Consider the following 23,351-nt stretch of genomic DNA (forward strand, 5'->3'; position numbering starts at 1 on the left):
TGCTGTTCATTTCCTATTAAAAAAGAAATAGTAGGAAATGATAAAAGCACAAAAGCTTTTATCTTTTTTAAAAAGACATAATGAAGCAACAATGACAGATCAGAAATAATTAGCTAAAAGAAGAGATAAATAAAAGGGAAATAAACACATGTAAGCTAATGAAGGAAATGAAAACTTGGTCATGGTAAGATACTGTTCTCATGACAGGAGAGCAAGGGATCACTGGAAACAATTAATTTAAAAGTGGTATAAGGCAACATAATTTCATATTACATAAAGTGAGAGTGAAGATTTCACAGCTGAAAGACATTCTTCAAAACAAGCAAGGCCTTTTTTCTTTTTTTTTTTTTTTAATTTATGTGAAAATGAAATATCAGATCATAATAAAATAAAAAACATGAGGATATAAATCCTCATGCTCCAGGAAGTAAACCAAGCACCACTGAGTAGAGGCTGGAATAAATTTCTCAGCTGGACAAATCATATGCTTTCGGCATCTCTTTCAAATGCATCTTGTTCATGAGACTGCCTGAGACAGGATTCTGGGCTAGATGGACTGTTAGTCAGAGGTAACATGACAGTTCCTAGATCCCTATGCTTATTAATTTGAGCCCCAAACCAGAAGAACAATAACTGCTAAATACAAGCAGGATTTTTTATTTTTTTTTTACATTTTTTTTCCCTATGTTATTATACCTGATGGGCAAAGCATGCAATTCTATTTTTTCTTAAATTAAGCAAGAAATTTCCAGTATGCCAATGAAATCATTCTTACTGCAATGCTAACCTGCTGAATAATGAGTGTAGCAGTAGCCCAAAACTAAGTAGGACATGTGATGAAGCCCAGAAGTTGGATAATTGGGACGAACCACTCAAAATGAGGAAATTCAATTGAAAAGTCAATTTAGATCAAAACCACAACATAATGGGGTTTCAAAATGTACAGCAACACATTTTCATAAAAACCTTTGCTCTAATAGGGTGGTAAGCTCTTTGCTAATTGACTGTTTTGTTAAGGTTCATTAAAGACTTATGTTGTAGCCAATAAATCTGTCCTGACAGCTAGAAAGTTATGCTTGCCTCTGAAGAGGAGGATGTTTCAGCCCCGAATGTATGGCTTCCTTTCAGGCTGTGATGCTTGAAGTGGTATTTATTGCTTACAGTCATCGTTTATGTTTGGCTTTATTATTTTAGCTATATTAATCACTGGAAGCCACGGTCATACCATACGCACTTGAAATAACCATTACTACTTTCCCATACCATGTTGGGGCCACTAATCACAGATTATAGCTACGTTTCATCTATTTTGATCATTTAACTCACCTTAATGTAATTTAATGTTGTATTTTTTCATGTTTTCATTCACACTTAGTAGCTATACCTCTAAAGCATCAAATAGTTTTTGAGACTCTGTATGTTTCAATCTATGTGGAAACGTGAAGTTCCAATCCATATAGAAATGTGACACTCTGTTATCTGGGAGGAATAAACCCTGCTAAATTTTAAGAAAATAGTCTCACAGGTGGCAGTTAAATTAGACACATAAATATTGTAAGGCAGTAGATGGTAAGTAATTTCTCCGTGACTATGTGTAAGCATTAAATAAATACTCAATGCCACAGAGAAACTAGAAAGTTAGCTTTAAATAGTATGAAGAATAGAAAACTTAAAAAGAAGAGCCAATAACAGGATATTTTAAGACAGATTTACAAAACAAAAAATAATTCCCCACCCTAATATTCTAATAAAGTTGTCTTTGCTTATTTAATTCATTATTACTTAACTATTTTGAAGATATTTCCACCAGTAATATGGCTTTCCTTCTAGCACACATAGGGATGGGTATTGAATTTTATAAAGAGGGTTGAGTCCAATGCTTCCCCACAGTCCATTAGCCCCATCTCACATCAGGGAATTGTTTACAGCTCTCTACTTACTGTATCCCACCTTTTCATAGTGTTAATTAATTTAATGGTAATTTCTAACTCAGACGCAACTGGCCCGGCTACAAAGGAAGCTTTCAGCAGTATCAGCACTCATGAAAACATCTAGCAAGGCAGTCCTGTTCGTTTGTCTTGCTCTTGTTGCAAAGAACTTAACATTTTGTTCCCTGACAACATCTGTAAGCTCAATCTGATACGTTGATCGAAATCTGATTTACTGAGTGTGTAACTCAGTAAAGGCATTATCCACTAAAAACATACATAGAAAATTCTGAGAAAGATAAAAAATAAAATATATTTAAATATAAAATGAGATAAAATAAGCAGTTTTTTGAAGTCCACGGATATGGGGGGGGGGGGGGGGGGGGGGGGGGGGAAGAAAAACAACACCTTGGGGAGGAAATACATTCCAAATTGCCAAGTCCTTTCTATCCCATTTCAAAGCTGTCCATCACAGGTTTGGTCCTTCTGCCTCTAAGATGCTTCACTCATCCTCACAGAAGGATTTGCAACTGATGGGCAAGTATCGATAGATCAACCTATGGCATACCTAAGCTGTTGCCCTGACACATTAAGTCTGCTAAGGTACAATTAATAATTGATTTTGAGCTTGAAACCTTTTGTAACATCTTAATTAAAAAAACACATTTTTTTTTTGTATAGCAATAGACACAGGCATTTGGATAGGAGACAGGACTTCCCAACACTCCAGGCCACTCTCCAGTGCTCTGATTAACTCCCTACCCATTTGGCCAAAGAGGGATTTTAATGACCGTTTGCATTCTTCTTGGTCTGATCACCAACATACTTCAGTGATAAATTTTTACCAAAGACTCTGTGTGTGGGGGTGAAACACATTGTTGCTTACCGTGTAACCTGGAATGCCAACTGAACGATCAGATTGTAATGCATCACGTCACACTCACTGGACTGATTAGTATCTTGGGCCAAATGCTCCTACTTATGATCTTTATTGAACCTCAGTGAGTGAGGTGGAGTTGAATGTTAGCAAAGGAACACAACTGACTCACTGAACCCAATCTATAAGTATTTAAATCAATTTCTTTGTAATAATTTCTGGTTTTCTGTAACCTTAACAAATAACTTTTCTCCCAGACCCATTTATTCTCTTTATTGCAGCTGTTCACTCTAATGTGTTTGTGTTCTCCAACTGGTAAGAGAACAAGCGATATCCTTGTTCCACAGGGCTTCCTGAGAGACAGCCCGCCGGCTGGGCGTAAAGGTTAATTTTAGCCCTCTTAATCCTAAATGCTGTTGTGCCTTCATGGGGCTGTCATCTGGTCTGTGAGAAGTTAGAATTATACCTGCACGCATCCTGAGCGCTGCTGCAGAGCATCTAAAAAGCACAGTTAGGTGGGAGAGCCTCTGTCAGCATCAGCTCAGCTCAGCCACTGTGGGTCAGGACAGTGCAGGCTATGGCCAAGGCTGACCCAAATAAACGAGGAATTACTTCTTTGGTTGTGCTGAGGGATTGGGAGAGGAAATTCTTCTACACAGCTCTTCATGCCACGGGTCCCTTCTGACATGCCAGATGTAGTGCAGGCTCCCTGCAGTGAGGAAGGATGAAGGAATGGTCACCAAGTTTTCAGCTATGCCGACAGAAACAGAAGGTCACTTTAAAAAATGAAAAGGAGCCCCTAGGTTCTGACAGTCTGATAGCTGCCCTAAGAGGTAAAATATCCCCATTTCGGAAAATGCTGTCATCATTAAAATGTCAGCACAGAAGACTCCTACTTCAGCCTACAGTGCTCTGGCTTATTACAGAGATTACAGTAGCCTTTCTCTTTTCATTAATTCAATGGTATTCTGCAATCTCCTTTTGCTTCTGGATGCAAATTGTTCCACTGATTTTTGTGTTTGGCAGGAGGGAGATTAAGGGTAGTTCTCATTCTGTGTGGAAACTTCACTGAAGGGAAAATTAGGGAAAATATTCCGTTTCCCCTAAGGAAAGGAAGCTACAGCATGTTCTGAATAAACTCTGTCGTTTCAAACTAGCCAGTTCAATCATCAATCCAGTATTAAGCAACGATGTTCATGAGCAATCTAGCATGTCTCAGGCATGCAGACAGGTTGTCATCTATACTCACATACGTATTAAAAAGCAGTGTTGGAAATCCTACAGCCTAAAAATACTAAAAACTCACCTCCTTTTCATTTAGAACAGAGCTGGGATACACACTGAGCTGTATGGTCACATCTGCTCTGCAGCTGGATACCTATAGAGACAACTACAGCCAATTAAAGAGTTCTTTTTCTTAAATAACACAAGCAGCATCACCAATCCTTAAGAGTAATTTCCATCTGTTACTAATACCGCACTGAATTAACAAATGCCTACTTGAAAATTCAGGCTAATTTCTGCACCTTGTTCAGGCAAGTAACCTTACAGATGATTGCAGCAGGACTAACTCAAGGTGGGCTGAAGCTCTTTGCAGTGCAGCAACCAGGTGGGCTGAGCATTTTTTTGTTCCACAAAGTGACTCATGGAGGTATAAAGCAAGGTAAGTCCTGGAGCTGCTGAGGCCACCAAGGATTTAGAGCTCTACAATGGTTAGTACAGAGGTACAGAACTACTACAAAGTTACTACAGAGGTCTCTAATCAAATGAAGAAAGAGATGCAATGCCAGTCCTTTAAGGCTCAGGGTCCCTTTCCCTGGGTACCTGCCCATCAGGGTTCTTCACATTGAGGCTTGCTATAAGTCAGCAGCGGCCTGCAGGAGAAGTTTCTCTGCCAACACATTAATTGATGAGAATGAAATGAATTGAGCATCAAGGTGAGCAAGGTTTAGATCAGCTCTTGCAGGATTAATTGCACGCTGCCTCTTGAACAGTTGTATGCTGAAGGGGCAACGTGATTCATAAGTGAAAAGCATTCCATTGTTTATTTAACATTCACATTCATAGGGAAGGCCCATGTGCAACGTAAAATAGAAACAAGAAGTAGAGTTCATAACAGGGAGAGGGAGAAAACAGGTAAAAAAAAAAAGACTAAGCCTATGAACATGAAAAATATGAAGACCCATCTTTTGTTCACACTGGACTTTTTTTTTTTTTTTTTAAAAAAAAAAAAACAGACTAAAGCTCTAGAAGACAATTACTCAGCACATTTTAACATTTGTCCATATAAACGGGTATTTCAGTAAATTTATGTGTAATTTATTCACTTTCTATCTGATTATTCTTAAAATCTTGTATTCAAACCTGAAACTAATCTAGCAAACTTTAATAGGCTATGTGTTTTTTGTTTTTGTTTTTTTTAATTTATAAATTATTTAGCTCAATTTATTTTCTTAAAATGATTCAAGATAGATACTATGGTGTAGAAGTATTTAAAAACAGTAATGCTAAAACAATGCATTTCTGGCAAAATACAGTATTTATGTATATACAGGAAAATAAAACAATTGTATTTTCTATTGATACCCTCCCATAGACATTGAACATCAATCATGAAGGAAGGTGCATCATTCAAGAAAGGATATGCTGTGAGAAAATCATGATAATCCATTCAATTATTTATTTTTCTATGAATATATGAAAATAACAGACACCAAACCAAATTTCTTTTTTCCTATGACAGGAAGCTTCATGAGTTATTTCCAAGCAAGGGAACATATACTGCATAGAAACTGTGTAACTAAATTCTCCCTGAATGAATAATCTCCTCTTTATATGGTACCCCCCAATACATTCACAAGCTCTTCAAATGCACTTTACAAATGGATTTGCTAAGTACACAGCTTACAGGAATCATTTTCAGCCCCTCATGGGAGAAAGATAGCTACAGTTTACTATACACAACAATGGCATGCAGAAGTTATTAAGAAGTGAGAGAAAGATGAATCATTTGGAATTGCCAAGGGAGTTTTAAGAGTACAGCATAACTACCAAAACTAGAAATCGACCAAAATAATGAAGTTAATATTCTTCAAGTTCTTAGCTTGGGTGACCCCAGTACAGCACAGAGACATATATCCTTTTCCCATCTTTTATTTGCAATATGTGGAAGTGAAAAAGAGCGAGTACATGAAGCAGAGGAACAGCCCATGGAAAACCAGAAAGCAATGGCCATATTGGCCTCCAAATTGCTATCCCAAATATCCTTGTAATGCTCCACTTTTACCCCCTTTGGGAAGATTTTTAGAACAAAGTGGCTTGGTAGGTGACCACAGGAAATCTACCACTCAGAAGGAGTTTTGTGAGATAATCAGGTCAAAAATAAAGCTTTGGGTCTGACACATGAGCTTTCTTAATATTTGTGACCAGTTTTCTAGAAAATTTGCAATAAACAGACATTTAGTGTTCTATACTATATATATATATATATATATATATATAAAAGCTAAGATATGAATCATCTGAGCCAACACTACAAAATATGAAATATTAATGGCTCCTTTGATGCTAGAGAACTAAGACTGCCTGCTCCTTGGCCTCGAATCAGCTGTTAGGAAGAGGAAGAAACATGCTCACAAGTGAGGAATTCCTTTATAGTCTTAATGGGCATTTTTACTTCAGTGTTTAACCAAGCAACAGATCTCAGCTCTAAAATCCTCTCAGGTTTATATGATGCTTCGAGGAGATTATTCCTTTCCGATTCACATCCCTTGTGAATCTTTACCACAAGTGAGGGACTCCCAATAGGCATTTGAAACCAGCAGAGGAAAAGATGTCCCTCAACAGCACAGATGCTAGATGAGAACCACACTAGGTATGGCTGGCAGCCCCGGGGATCAATTCTTTCCGAGAGCTGTCAAACATATTCCTGGCAAGGTATTGGTTATAATTGCAGAAGGAGAAGGAAAAACATTCCTTTCCCAAAATGCTATGGACAAGCAGGTTGTGCCACCCACTATGACACATTTTTAGGAACACCCGTGACTTGGAACCCTGCTTGTGTTTGGTGGAGGGTCAATGCCCTCCAAAAGAGAGGGTCTTGACACAGCCTTGTGCTTTGCACCTCGCTTGGAGGTTGTACCACATAGATGTAGTTTAAATCTGTGCCTGCAGAGGAGGACATGGTGTAACTCCATCCGACAGCCCCCATTCCAGCACACTCCTGCCATCCCTTGATGGGGACCCTGAAGACCATCTCAACTTTTAAATGCAAAGGATTTAAGCACTTCAATTACTTCTCCCTGCTCTCTCCGCAGCTGTTTGCTTTCCTCCCTCCAGCTGATAGACTAGCAGGGCTGTGTTGGGGAGCTGAAGAGGCGGACGTGCTCGCTGCATGGCTGCCAAGGGAGCGGTTTCCTTGGCAACATCCATCACGTGAAGCCCGATGGATATCCGGATACTACCCCGACATCCCCTATTTCACCTACCTGGGTGGCAGAACGGGGTACCAAGTACCCAAATCAAATCAATTGCAGCAGAAAGAGCGGGGCTGAACGAAAAAATACCATTGATGTTACAGTTCTTTTATTTGATCCTCACTTTTGCAGAGAGTAGTATTTTATTTTTTCCCCAGTCTTACTGAAATATTATTTTTCTTCAACTAAGCACGATTTGTGTTTCTTCTATAAGCACAGTTTTCCAGAAAGCTTTATTTTGAATGCAGTTTTAAAACGTATAAAATTTTATGTAGAACTTTACATATTTTTTCCCTCTCCCAGAGGTATTTTTTTTTTTTTTTTAGAAAACTCATTTTAACAAGGCATTTAAAAGGAACAATTTTAAATGTTATTATTTTTTCCCCAGTGGGTTTTGCTAATACAAAGCAGCTGATACTGTTCTAACATATAGACCCTATTTTGCAATCTGATATCAAATGTGAAAAAAAAAAAACATATGAGATTCAAATATTGCATTAATCTAATGAAAACTCTGCTGCTATTTGCTAGATATTTTACTGGTATTTGCCTGAAAAATGATCTTCGCTCTCCTTAGTGCAATAGTGATCTTACTGAAATGTGTACTAGGTGGTTTATAACAGAAAAGGGGTATATTGAAAGTAACATGCTGAAAATTGTCTATCACATATCCACTGTATGTAAAACATCTGCATCTACGTTACATTCTCTGTCTACAAAAAACGAGTGTTTTTAAACATACAACTCGGTTTTAACTTTGGTCAAATGAAAAAAAAAGATAGAGAAGACCAGCTGATCGATCTTCATCAGGTGAAGAGCTGGCCTATCAAGTTTTTGATCTGGTCAGCCATACAGCTGTGAACGTCGATACGCTCGTTTAATTCAAAGATCACATGCATAGAAGAGAAACATAAGCAAGAAAGCATGCCCATTGGGCATATGGGAAAACAAATCGTGCTTTAAAGCACTGATTTCATCACAACACCAAAGAAAAGGAGAACAGCAGAGAAAAAAGTCTGTATTTTGCTTTGTCCAGACCTACGAAAGGGCACCATGTCAGTTCATTTTGTAAAATTCTTGCTTAACATAACATGTTCTGGCCAGCAAAGTTCCTTACGTACTTACAGAACTGTTGCTCATACCCAGGGCTGCCAGAATCCCAGTTCAGTTGTTGCAAAGTTTTCACCAAAATTCATTTGCCTAGGTGTTCATACAGATAAATCCTGAGGACCAAGACTCTTAGGCAGGAAATCTGCCTAGAATAAGATGCACAATCCATGGCAGTTTTCAATAACTGGTCCCACTCTTGTTAAACTACCCAACAGTGTAGAAATTAACCACTCACCATGGCATAGAGCAGCTGAAGCCTCTCCATCTAGGGATGTTCTGATTACCTCTCTGCTTTCAGCTGAGTGCCCCTTATGGTACCACTTCAGGGTAAGTGTCATCAAACCAGCCAGCCACTGCAGGTCTACTGAAGTTCCGTTACTGTGCAGAAGAGAAAGGAAAAGTCAAATAGTTGGGTTAACAAAAGTTTAGATGCTTTTTATCTTTTTTTTATTTTTTTTTGAAGGGGTCAGGTTCTTCCATTGCACTTGTGTAGGAGATGCAAAGCAATTTGCCAGATTTGTGGGCATGCCAACAAATGCAGTTATCAGGATTTTACCTACTAAAGAATTAGACCGCATGAAAATGCTGACTTTGCTCTTAAAATAATATTTTGAAATTTATCTGTTCGTCAAAGATCTTGTAACTTGTCGCTAGTGTCTGGATGTTATCATTGCCACCTTCTTCACGGCTTTCCTGTACACAGAGCAGTCATTTTTGAGCAAAACAGAGTGAACGTTTCCCCAGAGCAGCTCAGCACTGCTTTTGTAGCTGCCATCCAGGGCTGCAGTGCAGGATACCTCCCAGAGCCACAGTTATTGCACAGCCAGTGCAACAAATACTATTAGTACCAAATGGGTTGCATTTCACTTTACACTTCAGAAGAATACACCATAGTGGTAGATATTAAAATCTCACCTTTAACGTAAAGATTTTCTTTAGTTTTAAAAACCTCACTGCAGACTAAAAGTAGGAAAAAAAAAAAAAAAACACAAACAAAACCAAAAAACACTGCTATTGCAGGTCAAGAGACTGTGAATCAGCATCACCACAGCTTGTCTCAGTCTGTCACAGATACAAAATCCTTTTTACTAAGGAAATACAGACTCCCAGCCTAACCTGTAGAACTGAACCTGTACTATTGCACATTATAAGAAAGATCTCTTACCACCTGCATTAGCTGACAATACATAAATAAATTAGTGTTCAGACACTGGACAAACAAACAGACTTCCTTTATTTCTCATTAAACGCTTAGACTATATAAATTTTTGAAATGCATTTACAGAATATTATATTAATCATATTTCCCCCATACCTTTAGTTTTACAGAATCTGTTCCTTTATGTGAAATGTTTTTAGAAGAAAAGAAAAAATGTTGATCAGTTCCATGTATCACTTTACTAAGATCAAGTATTCATACTTTTTCACTCCTAAAGCAAACGTGTTCAGTTTGCCTAACAAATGGGAGCACTATTGGCATTGGGCTTATGATTGCAGTTTTTCAGGAGTATACAAATGTACCATTACTATGAAAAAACAAATATTGATTGTAATATGGTATAAAACACAAAGAGTTCGATAAAGTCTTTTTCAGCATCAGTAATAAGCCATTTCCGATACAAAATCATGATTTTTAAGGACATTTGCTAAATATACACTAGCTTATTTGAGGTCAGGTTTGCAATTTGTTTCCCAAGCAATGGAATTAGACAAAGCTGATTTATATTAGCATAATGTAAATCAGTATTAAAAAAACTTAGTTCAAACAGGTTTTTGGCTGTCAAAACCCTCTTTTGAGAAATTATAAAGAACAGATGTATTTTGGCAGGTGGGATTACATCATCTCACGCAGGTGGAATTTGGGTACTTTTTTTGTGATGTTAAACACTCAGAGCTTCAATGAAGATTGCTTCAATGCATGAACCTAGCCATGCTGGCATAGAAAGGGAGGTGTTTTTTTTCTTTATTTGAACGCACGTCCCTTTTGCCTGCCACCCACCCACATACTTCGCTATAAACAGCAGGAACACGCAGAGGTGGTGGTGTGGAGATAGCTGCGTGCCTTTTTTTTACTTTTTTTTCTTTTTCTTTTTTTTCCCCGCTTTTCTTTCGACTTGCATTTCCAGCAGAAGTCAGCTGGGAAGCCCTGGCTGGCTATGAAGTAGCAGAGGACACTCCTGTGCAGGAGCGAAGGAGGAGGATGGAAGGGCAGGAAGGGGAACCTGGGAAGAGGGAATGTCATGGTATTTGGCAGGAATGGATCAACAAGGTGAGACACACAGCTCTGAGAGCAGGGAGGGAGCCACAGAGAGGGACAGCATTCACAGCATGTCAATGGCTGAGGAGCATGCAATGCTCCAGAGTCTGGCGTGTTATTCCAAAGCAAATCCCAGAAGACAATCACAGCTGTATTAAAAATATCAAGCCCCTGCCAGCCATACATGCCATTTTCCATTGACAAGACATTAGTATTGTGTTCCTTATAATTATTTTTAGTTTGTAGGTGTACCTCCCTAGTATTCGACTTTGGGGGCTCATAGGCACACACCAGGAAAATTTTGAAGGTATTTGATTGCACTTTAGCATGTGCCTGAGTACATGCAAGCATAAAATGCACGTGTTTGTCCTCTAATTACAGTACATCACAACATACAGACTGCAGCACAACACTTTCAGAGACAGAAGCTGTCAAACAGGCACTTCCTTTAAGGATGCACAGGATTAAACAAGTGGAGAAACAAAGTCAAATACTGGACACTTTCTCCAACAAACCCAGCTAAGGTTAACTACAATTTTTACACTTACTACAAATAAATACCTTCCTATGAAAACCAACAAGCATCCTAACATCCTAACTGTCCACAACTGTGTTATCTACTTTAGATGAGGTAATTCAGGGTTACAGCTCTTCTAGTAAAGTGGGAACATGAACTTCCAAAATACAGCCTAAAACAAGCAAAAAAATCCCTCCCACAAAAAAGGTGAAATATCTTACTAGGAAGAGCAGAAAACCTCTCATCCAACTGCCCTTGATGGTAAACCATTCTCAATGAGCAAACTATTTCCAGGAAACACAGGAAGAGTCAAGGAGCCTGTCCTTTTTGGATGGCTCCAATGATCACCGTTGTCTCAGTGTGTTATGATTTATCGTTTAATCATTTAGGACTGGCAGCTCCTGGAAGGTAATAACATTAAAGGGCACAGGTTAGCTTGTATACCGTTGCCAAACACTTTTTACACTGCTAAAACTTTCGTTGAAAGTTTAAATCACTTTGAGCTTGTAAATGTCAAGGCTTCAGTGTTCCTCTTCGGCGGCCGCGGGAGCAGTTGCTCACGTTATCAGCTGCACCCCCAATGGCAAAGCCAACGCTCCCTATTTCAATAGGCTCTGAAGAAAAATACGCCAAATATGAAAGTTACAATATGCAGCACCTCAGACTGATGGTTTATTTGTCTTAAAAGCTGAATGCAGGCCATTTTGAGAACAGTAAGTCTGAGCAGAGAGTGCTCAAGGATCAGTCTGTAACTTCCTAAAGTTGCTTCAGCAAGCTGGATGCAGTTAGAAACACTACAAAGCCTTGGAAATTGCCTTCCTGAAGATTAAGGTCATACTTTAAATTTAAAGAGAACTAGGTTGGTGAACTAATAAAAGATAGAGTCAATTTAAAAAAATATACCATTTTTAATGCAAAATCGGTCACAGTACAGAGGTATAGCTAAGAGCATGGGCACTGCCATATCAGACACACTGAGCCCTAACCCCCCAGTCACCGTACTGGGAATAAGCTCTGACCAAAGTAATAACTTCTCCTCAACGCACGAAGTCAGCAGGGAAAGGCAGAGCGAACACCTTGTCCTTGCTAAGGCCCTCCTGTTAAACTTCTGTTTATCACCAGATGAGTGGATAATACAGAGTTTTGTGTTTTCCTGTATAAACAAGCCAGCCCAAACTGAGAATATCCTTCTGCATCACAGTTTCAATATGATTTCTCAGCTGTTCCCCTGACATGACACGTACACTCGATAATGCTGTGTTTCTGTTGATCTAGTTTTGATCTCACCAAAATACTGTGACTCATGAGCGAGCCAGGGAAAGCTTTCACTTTGGACTAGCTCAGAAAGGAGCGGAAGCAGAGCTTCAGCCATCGCACAAAAGGCACAAAAACAGATGAGCAATCGGCGTGCATTCAAAGGCAGCTGTCTGATTAACCAGTTGACGATAACTGGCGAAGACATTTAGACACCTTAACCTTTCAGGAGCAAAGTCTGAGGATTAAAGTCTTACTCTCATATTCACAAACTCAGAACCGATGACATCAATGAATTTAATATGCGTGGGCTTCACTAAAGGATTCCAAACTCCCTCCCCACAGCAGGAACCACAAGGAACTTGATCCAGAGAAGAGATTCTCGATGGTGTTTTGCTTACATAAGAACACCCCAGTCACTTCAGTTTAAATACAAAATAAACAGCAGCCTGTTTCGGATTGGCATAATCCATAACCTTGCATTTCATACCACGTTGTCACATTTTTCACCTCTGTTGATCTGCCCACCACGCTCACCCAGTGCTGCCTGCACTGCTCTGGGGATGCCACACATTCTCCCCCACCCCTTACAGGGATGCTCACAATTGCTACATAAAAGTAGCAGTGCTCCCTACACCCAGACACAAATACAGCCTTCTATTCACGTGCAATTATATATTTCAAGCAAGAAAACAGACACATTTACCTTGCATTCCTAATTTCCTAGCTGATCATTAGCAACGACTTAAAAAAAAAATAGAAAATAAAACAGAGAGAATCGAAATCCAAGTATCTGAGATCATGGCAGAGAGACCAAAAAGATCACCAAATTCATATTTTTTCATGCTTTTGCTAGAGGTTAACTCCACACCAGCAGGCACATATTCTGTGTTCACAGAAATCTTTTAAAGATGCAAATAATGGCTCTTATACAACTTTTTGGATTTTTTTTTTTCTTCCCTCACATTATAGTTTGTATCTAGATGTGTGTTATCTATAACACAATCAGTACATAGCAAGAGTTCGTAATTTTGATGGGACATGCAATGAATTAGTGTTGGAGAATATGAAAGGTAGTAATTAAAAGCTGAGGAAGCAAACTTGAATGGAAAACTGGGACATATGTTCCTTTCCTCTCCAGCCTGCTTTTTTCTGTCTATTTTTGTAGCATTTTTTCTGCTCAGTCTACAGTGTTCCAGGTTTTCTTCCCTGTAACCATTTCAGCTTGGCTACTGCCTTCCTTCTTGTCTCAGATCATGTTTTCATTTTGCTTTCCTATTAAATGACAAGATGACACTTCAGCATTGTCTTTTTCTTGTCCATAAATACACTTTTTTTTTTTTTTTCCCCTTTCAATAAAGAGATTCTTCATGTTTGGTATCAAAGAAAAGAGAGGTGTTGAGGTGTTCCCTGGATCAGGGTGACTTACTTGCAGAAGGGTAATTACGCTGCTAGAATCTACAACACATGTGAGGGCATCAAGGAAATTGGTGTAAGAGTAACTGACCCTTAAATAATGTTACACTCCCTCAAATATCCTGGCATGGACTAGTTGGCTGGGGGGAACATTCAAGTTCGCAGTATGTTAGAGCCACAAGAGAGCCCCAGAATCTTCCTTTTCTTTACAAGCTATTTCTTCCAGCAGAAATTACACGTATCCTACCTGTTTTGCAATTCAAGACTCTGCGTCCTAGCAATTATGAAGTCTAATTCAGGCCTCCCATTAATTACCAGCAAAGAATGCAACAGAAGGTGCTGTAAAAACAAATAAATAGACTTGGAGCCTTTGGAATCAAAATCCGTAATTATGACAAGTATGTATACAAATTAGGGGAGATGAGGATGGGGTATGTAGCAAAGAAGCAGTAAGCATGAATATTTTTAGTACTGACTATGCTCCAAGTGACCCCAGCTTGCTACTGGCCCAGTAACAAGGCTGGATAACAGGAAATTATAGCCACCAAGAAGATGTTTTTTTCAAGGGGGACTGTGAAATAGAGAGGCAATGACATGGGACACCTCTGGTGAGTGCAGAAGGTCCCACTCGCCAAGCAGCTGCATACACAAGCAAACCATAGAAGTGATGGCTTGCAGAGCTCGTGCAGGGATCACTTGATTAGGACAAACACACTGAGCACAGCGCTGCTCACAGCAACGATCACAGGGTGCGACACAGCAGAATTCCTCATCCATGCCAAAGGCATGTAAAATGCAGAGGAAAAAAATGGTATTTTTGCATGGGAAGGAAGTCAGAGTGCAGATTTAAAACAGGTGAGGGGATGAAGAGAATCACAGTGATACTGGTAAATCTCACTGGAATACGACTGACAATCTAGTACCTACAATTTCCATTTCTAAGGTAATTTATTTCTATGAGAACAAAATGTTCCACAAGCAGGATAAATGTCGTGTGCCACTCATTAACAGCAGACTCAAACAGATGTCTTATTTCTAATTAACGCATACCTTCTAAAATTATTCACACGTACCTCTTCTCGGGATTATTTTCAAAGAACAGGTGAATGGTGCCGCAGGTTAAAACAGTTTCACGTAACATCACCTCACTTTCACGTAACATCACCGTAGTTTTTACATAACTTCCTCCATACTCTCAGGCCTACTCACCAGCCCCTCTTAGTTGTGCTCCTCTTTATGCTGGCAGATCAATCAAAGCCAATGAAATTGCTTATAAAATCTTAATATAGTCTCAAAACTAATGAAGAGCCTTCACTAGAATTTTTTTTACATAACTTTAATAATGAAATAAGTTAATATCGACATCGAACTATCCAATACAAGAAGAAAAACCTGCAATTACAGCTGCTGAAGAATTTTCACTGTTATAGCATTTAATCAACGCCACACACTGTTATAAAGCAATGCCTGAATCCGACGAGTTTTAGTAAGTACCTAAAAGTGAATGTAATGGTAATATTTTAGGACAGCTCTCATTATTAAACTATGAAATGGAACTCAAGATGCTCTACCTAGACCATAAATCACGGGCAGCCAATTAAAAAGATGTGTACTGAATGTCTGATACAATTTAAATTTTGGTGTGCTTAAAATACTATATGCTCTGTTAATTGACTAGATGCTGCATGGATAAGAAGCTTTGGTATGAGCCTCAGATCAATACATTTATTTTAGCTCTCTTTACAGACATGCCTAATGCAGCGATCACTCTGAGATCTGACAAGAAGTATTTTGTTATGGGGGCAGAAGGAAAAATCCATTCCAGTTGTCCACTTTCCCAATTCAAGCTATTTCTCTTTTGAGCACTGCCCGGTCGTGTGAAAATGGGCTCAACTCACATGTGCACAAGGTGAAAGAAAGCCTCCTCTCCCCGGGGCTGGCAGGAGCCTGAGCTGTAAGCAGAGCAAGAGGGGTGACCTGAGGCTTAATGCACAAGACGGGGTGGGCACAAGGCTGGAGCAGGATCTGGCACATCGCGGGTCCAAGCTGTGTGCTGGGGAGCATAACCGAGTGCTTAGCCTGGTGTGAGATGACAAAGGCAGGTTCAAGAGCTCTCTCAGCATCCCACGCAGCAAGGTTATGGCTGGCAGGGGTCCCTTCTCACGGTGCTGGCAGTGAGCACCAGGATTTCCTGCTCTCTGCACTGTTCTGCTACGCAGAACCAGGTGGCAGTGGGGCTGGAAAGCCTCTGGCTGGCATGCCTGCACCGTGCAGTAAGCCTAAACGTGGGGATTTAAGCCCTAACCTGGCTGCATTTTAATAGTTCAGGTCCTAAGAGGAGGTACAGGATCTCCTGCCTTTGACTGGAAATGTAGCACCTCCTGGCAAGGTTTTTCCTGCTTTATTTTATTCTGTTGGACTGGGTTAGTCTACGGCTACTATATTAGAAGTACCTTCCTTGGGTTTATTCATGCTGCTCTAGCTGTCAATTTTCTTCCTTCCTATTTATAAATAATGCTTCCTATTTATCCTAAACAGCAACTCATTCTTCTCTCCAACTTCACAAGCTGTCAATTGCAAATGCTAATATAAAGCCCAGTCTCTTAAGAGCTTTAAAATAAGCACAAGAGATAGCTGCGAATTAGCCATAATGCACCTAACAACAGCTCTGCAAAACACTCGAGGGAAAATTAACACTTGAGTTGCTACAAAAGTTTGACTGAAAACCTTGGCAGTTGTTCCCACTCTGCTGCCACTGCCTCACCACAGACCACACAAATTCAGTCACCCCATTAATGCCGAGAGAAGAAAAGTAAGAATAATGAGTATCTGTGCACTGCCTCTCATGCAGAGGCAGCACCAACTTCCCACAACAGCGACTACTTGGAAACTCAGCGTGCATTAGGTTGCGGCATGAGATTGCCAACACCTCTGATTTTTTGGATACCTCTCCAATTTCTCCCAATACAATCTATGTTATAAGCACTGCTTTGTGCTCCGTGGCTATCAATGCCTGATAGCCCAGCTTCCAGCCAAACACCCAGAACAAGGCTCACAAGCACCAAAAGAGCAGGTGCAGGTGGATCAGAAGCACCTCTGAATGTTTGAGTTCTGATAAACAATTCTTGCAAGAAATCTAAAATAAGCAAAAATTTTCCTTTTTTTTTTAGTTTCAAGCTTCTTGTGTCCCAAACTAGTTTTAGTCTGAAATTTTGAAATCAAAGTTTATTAAATCTTTGAAGATTGAATGAAACAAAAGAAATCCCACTCAAAATAACTTTTTTTTTTTTTGGGGGGGGGGTGTTAAGTGGAATAAGGGGGAAGAGAAACAACAGTGGGGGTAAAGAATATAAAACTTCAGTTATAAATTTGAAAAAACAGCTCAATTTACACTTCGGTTTTTGATCACATGCTCTGAAAGTAGAATTCAGATAGTAAGTTGCTAAATAAAACTTAGAAACCAACGGCAGGTAATATTTTGTCAGTTAAAATAAGCACATGAAAATCTGAAAACAATTACAGGAACAGCTTGATTATTTATTTCCCTCCTCCGTCCCACTTGTAATATTTGCCATTAGGAGGGATTGTTTTCCTTCCCTGTTTCAGGTCTTGCTCTAGGGGAAAGCATGAGAATGTTAATACCTGTACCAGGCACTGAATCACGGGGCTGTACAGAATTGTTTTGACCTTTTCAATATTCTACAATTTGAAGGACTCACCCTCTCAGCAATGCACCAGCTTCCCCGTTTACAATCTCTCCCAGCTGTGGAGGACGAGATGTAATGTCCAGTTAGAAATTGGAAGTGCCCAGCAAGACAGTAAAAACACACTCCAAGAAAAAAAAATCTACTGAAGAAATATTCAATCTATTCCTGTGACAAAGATGGAAAAAGAATGGAAGATGGCATAAAGCTAATGCATAAAACTCTTGACAAAGTCAATAAGGAAAAAACGTGTCTTGTTAGACTCCTCTGCTTGTAATCTCCTAGACCTGGTTTGTGTGCTGCAATAAAACCCCCAGAATTTACATCCTTTTGAAAAATTGACTTGTAAATCAGCCCAGACTTATGGTAACTTTCAAGATTTTTAAGTTACTGCCAACGAAAAATGAAGTATGACAAAGAACCCTCAAATAATCTTGATTTGCACTGTTTTTAACAGGGTGTGCTTAAGGTGGGCCTGGAGGAGGCAGAGCCCCGCAAAGCAAGGCAGGGTTCTCTATGTACTTGTGCATCGGTAGCCACAAGGGAATCACAACCTGTTATTTGCTGTGCCTGTTAAGAGTTTCCCACTGTTAAAAAGTCTTGTGATCCCGGTGTCACTGCACTATGGAAGTATAGGAAATAGAGATGTGCGTTTACTTCATTTCATTACTTTTTGTATGCTCTTCTGAGCTTGCTGCTCAAGTATTTCTCCTCCAAGTAATATTTTCTATCCAGATACAAAGCAGCCGTAAGGTTTTTCAGATCTCAGGCTGAGATCTTTTCAGACTGCCCAAGTTAAACCAAGTCTCTTGGTTACTATTGCATCAGAGCAACATGACTTAGAGCTGTCAAGAACCGAGGATGTTCCTCCCAAAGCCAACATGCAAGCTGTCGCTCCAGAGCAGGTCTTTGGGCAGCGTGTGGCAGCGCTCAGGGAGGGAAAAATCCCTGTGTGTGCTGGGGGGGGAGGACAGGTACAGTCTGTACAGCTGGGGCTGAACAAGCCAGCCAAGTAGGTGCCACAATCTGGCAGAATCTGGCAGGCAGATAATGAATGAATGTCTATGCTTTGCATGTTACATTAATAAAAGTGAAGTTTAAACTATTAGTCTGTTACCACCTGTGATAACCCCCATGTCATGGTTTCCTCTTCCTCATAACCTTTTGAGACAAGGCAGTGAGTAGTCCCTTGTCCACCCGTCTCCTCAAATACATGCACGCTCACTGCCCACATCCTACTGTCAGCTCTCCCCACATACTCCGTTGTTTCGGTGTTAGTGACCGGAGCTAATTAAGGATCTAGAGGGGCTTACTGTTTTTTCATTGTTGTTGTAGGGATGTTTCCATATCCTGGCCCGAGAGAGGCTAACTAGGGATTGAGATCATTATTCACACACCTTCTGGGAGCTCCCTTGTGCCTGCTGTTGCGCCTCTTAATAGTCAAACTCAGCATGACAGCCGAAATGTTCAGCTCATCCCAATGAATCACATCCGCAAGATGCTCTTAACGTTGCTCTGAAAGGAGCTGTATTTCATTATTCAGCCTGACGATCTAGCATTTTTAATAGTTAAAGCCCAGGCTTCAGTGTATAGCAGAGCACTGTGTCTAGCTAGAGCATTTTCATCACAAATTGACAAACTGTCCAAAAAGTCCACTCCCATCAACGAGAGATCTCCTGTTCTCAGCTGTTAATTTACACATTTATAAAGTCACTTTTAGAAAATACTGCCATTCTCACCATTCACTTCACAATCTGTTCCAGGAACCTTTCTTCTTTCTGTTAGCATTGATCATGACTATTTACATCTCGACTGCAGTCAATTTGCTGTTACAAAAGTTCCCTGTAACCTCCGCTGCACTCTTTTTTTTTTTTTTTTGCTATCCTTCTGTAGTCCAATGCAACTGTCCATCTGGCTTAATCTTTTATTTTATCCTGTCTTAAATTCTTACCCTCCATAGCTTGACGAACAAGACTCTCAAATTACATTTTTCAGCAATCAGAAACACTTCGTTTTCTTCCTACCCAGATATTTGCAACAGCAAGAGCTGTGCGCCCTAATGAAAGGTTCTAACTGCAGCAATTCAGAATGAAAAGGGGAAAAAAATAACAAACCAAAAAACAACCCACACCTCAAGATCATCTATCCCCCATCCCTCTCTCTGCTTTCTGACAGAGAGGATTTCAATTGCTCTCCTCTCCCTTTCCATAGCACTGCTCGTCTCTTTGCAGTCCTTTCAAAATGCCCAGCTGAGACCCTGGTTATGGATTAAGTTCTCTTCAGCTGGGCCAGAGACTTTTTCCTGCCGAGGTAGTCATTTTAATTATCTGCTTTTTCTCACTTATTTGCTCAGTCTGTGACCATCACAGAGTGATTAATTAATGCACATATGCACAGGTAGCTGTCCAAAGGGATACTCTGTTTCACAGCATACATTTTCCCTGTGGGTATTTTCTGTTCTGAAAGAGTATTTGGCTCTACTATCAGCACACTGCCTGCATTATGATGATGCAACTCAGATTGTTCTGCTTCTCAGGCGGTCAATACGAAAATCGATACAAATGTGACACTATGGCAGAAAGAGCCAAATGTTATGTGAAAATGGACTGAATGTCAGATTTGTCTTGTTCCTGAGCTCAGTGATTTATAAGATATGTAATGAATGCAACACCAAGTTATAAAAGGGAACATATTTTGGTACCTCGTAACGTTTCATGCCATTCCGGGTACACTTTGTGGCTCCAGCCTGTTAAATACAAAAAAAGACCCTTAAAAAATTGACTGTTCATGCAGCACCTGCCTGCTGCACTGCAGCCGACTGGAGGTGGCTGTGGCCCCGCAGCCAAGGCAGGGACAAGGTGGCAGGAGCTGTGGGGACAGCCAGGGGAGGGACACTGCAGGCACCTCGGGGACACCGCAGCCTGCAGGCAGCCCCCTTCTTTACACCTGGGCCCAACGTGGGGAAAATGAGGGGAGCTGGAATGGGAAGGGGAAAAGAGGTATCCAAAATGAGGCTGAGCCCAGAGAAGGGGGCAATATTCTTGTTTTCCCCTAAGGTGCTTGTTCAACCGCTTCTTTTCTTTGTTTCTCAGCATACTAATCAGTAATTAAAACCATGTGAACTGGCAATAAACTGAACTAATTGCAATTTAGAGACCATTTCATCTGCAATGCATCCCCAGGTGAAAAGATCTGGCACGAACCTCCTTGGGGCTGACCTGCGGGGTGAAGGAACAGCTCAACCCAAAGCCATGAAATATATTTGGAGATTTTCTCCATTCTTGGAATCTTCTCTCCCACTTCCTCCATAAGCACAACCAAAACATTTTTAATACATTCCCACCTCTGCTATATCATCATTCCCTCAGCTTTCACTTAGAACCAAAATTTCAGCTGCAATTGATTCTCTTCACTTTTTCATACCCTTGGGAAACAAAGTCCCAAAGCAGATGCAGCAAACCTGATTGAAGAAGAAATCTGGTTAGCGTAAATACGGGAGCTTCAAATGGGATTGATTTAAAAAAGAAGACAAAAAAGTCTGTCTAAATAACTTTCTTCCTCATACTGAAATAAATTTATTAATGCAAGTACTCTAAAGGTCCATTAATCTTTTCCTGTTGCAAAATAATAGTTTTTTAATTCAAACAAGGAATAACAGAGATCACTGCAGCCTCGTGCAGTTCACCTCTGTATGCAGACAGAAAGATCTGAAGACTTCATGCTTCTTGGCTAGCATTAGTCATTTATTCTCTACCCCAATGGCCAGAAAGCAGAAAATTCTAAGACCTCGTTATTTTAACTTTTCAAGAATTCAGATTCAGAAAAGTTTTTACACCCTAGCAAGTGGGATTGTTGTTGTCATCCCACGTAAAGAAAACTATGAAGGTATAAACAAGAGACTGTAAAGACACACTAAATTTTTCAGGTAAGTGCAATTTTCACTAGTTCAACAAGCATAATTGACTTTTCCAGATCATTCTAATCTTTGCCATAAATTTTATAATGTGCCAGGTATGACAGTTTGTTCAAAAAGATAAGTTGAGATGCCAATGTGTTTTCCAACTTTGAGAGAGTAAATTGTAAATATTTGAAGAGCAGATTTAGAAACTTGAATTCTGTATCTGTTCATTTGCTAATGTCCTTATGTTTTCTCTATACTTTATATTCATGTACTGAACACTCCCTCTCCCTCACCCTTTCTTCTTCTCAAATTAGTGCAATAAGCAAGGGCTGGGACACCTCATCTGTAAAGTCTCTGGTCATGGTCAAGGAAACTAGTACCTCCTCTCAAGAAAAGTAGAGTGTACTTCAGTAAATTAGATTTGCAGAGTATCCATAGTAATCTTGGAAGCAAATCTCCCTTAGATTTTCTTTTTTTCAGGGGGTTCTATAGAGCTCTTTTTCACTTCTTGGGCTGGAGGGACATTGCTTTATAATGTAAGTGAACACTCTTCTTGATGTAGCATTTTTCTGAAAAATTCCAGTGAGTAGTTTTCAATCTCGAGGATGTGCATTCTTAAAGCTGCTACATTACATTTGCAGTAATTTGCAAAGAGCCAGAAAGGGACGTTGTCATTTAAGCTAATCACAAAAAGTAGGGCCAACACAGCAAAGTGACTACATCGTGGTTCATTGGTTTGCTGTATTATGGTACCATGGTCTTCGTGTAAGCTGTGGCTTCTGTCTTACCATTCAGTGCCTGCTTTGCGTGCCTAGCCAGCAGGGCCATAACGAGATGCCAAAGGTTCATTTTAATCTTTGCAGACTAAAGTATGACTTGGGATGAGTTGGAGTACCACAACTGTGACGTGCACAGCTATAATAACCCACAATTTACCAAACGTTCTCATCTTCTCTTAGCATTAGCACAAATAAATTAAACCTTTTTCAAGGGTAGATTACCAGCTCAACACCAAATCTTCCTGGCTTACCTTACAGAAGCTTCATGTATAATAAAATAAAATGGGTATCTTAAGAATTTAGGTTATGCATATTTTTAACAGTTGGAACGACTGGAAATTGGATGCCTGTTTGATATTCTAATCAGTTTGTTAATGGAAACTATCTGTTCACAATGTATTTGCTTAGCTACACAAAATATTAAAACAAACTATTTAGTTGCTTGCAACGTGTGCTGAAGAAATGACACAATATCCTTTTGAACTCTACAACAAAAAGAAAGCTACTGAAGCAAGCTCACCATCAATTACTGGCTCAAAATGACTTCAGAAAGAATTTCTTCTAATCTCCAGCAGTATCTTTTATATAATCTTCTTTGTAAAACTGTAAATATTTTTTAAGTAGCACATCAGTAACACCTGCATCCAATAGCTCAACTCGTCTGATAGGCAAACACCTTTTTGTGGCATACTGAAAGCCGAACAATTAAAGCATTTTGCTAATTTGGAATGTATACATAAGGAAAACACTTCAGTGGGATATATATTTTCTTAATAAACGATAGGGCACAAATTAACAAATATCCTAGGGCACAAAGCAGGGCAGTTCAGTGAAAAACACTGGTGATGCAAAGCACATTGCTTGCCCCACCTATCAGCACTGAGGAGAGATTCTACGCACGCAGGATTTTGACAGAAATGATCCTAGAAGTCATTACTCAAGTCTTTACACCCATTCTAAGATTCAGTTTAATTCTTTGAGTGAAATCCTAATGCTGAAAGGTCAATGGAACAACTTCCCTTGGCTTCAGTAGTGTCCAGCCTTCCCCCAACATCACTAATCTGGAATGTCATTCATTATCATTATAATTCAGAATAACCTGCTAAGAATTAGGGACAAATCTTGCAAACAGT

The 23,351-nt window shown here is 39.7% G+C and overlaps 1 protein-coding gene across 4 annotated transcripts in view; it reads right to left on the reverse strand.

Annotated features, from left to right (window-relative positions):
* PCDH15 (protocadherin related 15) overlaps positions 1–23,351 on the reverse strand; it is a 773,967-nt gene that overhangs the window by 707,920 nt on the left and 42,696 nt on the right. For all 4 annotated transcript variants that reach the window (XM_068688403.1, XM_068688402.1, XM_068688399.1 and 1 more), the window contains exon 3: positions 8,626–8,768. The gene's annotated coding sequence lies outside the window, so the exon portion shown is untranslated. The remainder of the gene's footprint in view (positions 1–8,625; positions 8,769–23,351) is intronic.

This window comes from Anas acuta, chromosome 7 (genome assembly GCF_963932015.1).
Source record: "Anas acuta chromosome 7, bAnaAcu1.1, whole genome shotgun sequence".
NCBI lineage: Eukaryota > Metazoa > Chordata > Aves > Anseriformes > Anatidae > Anas > Anas acuta.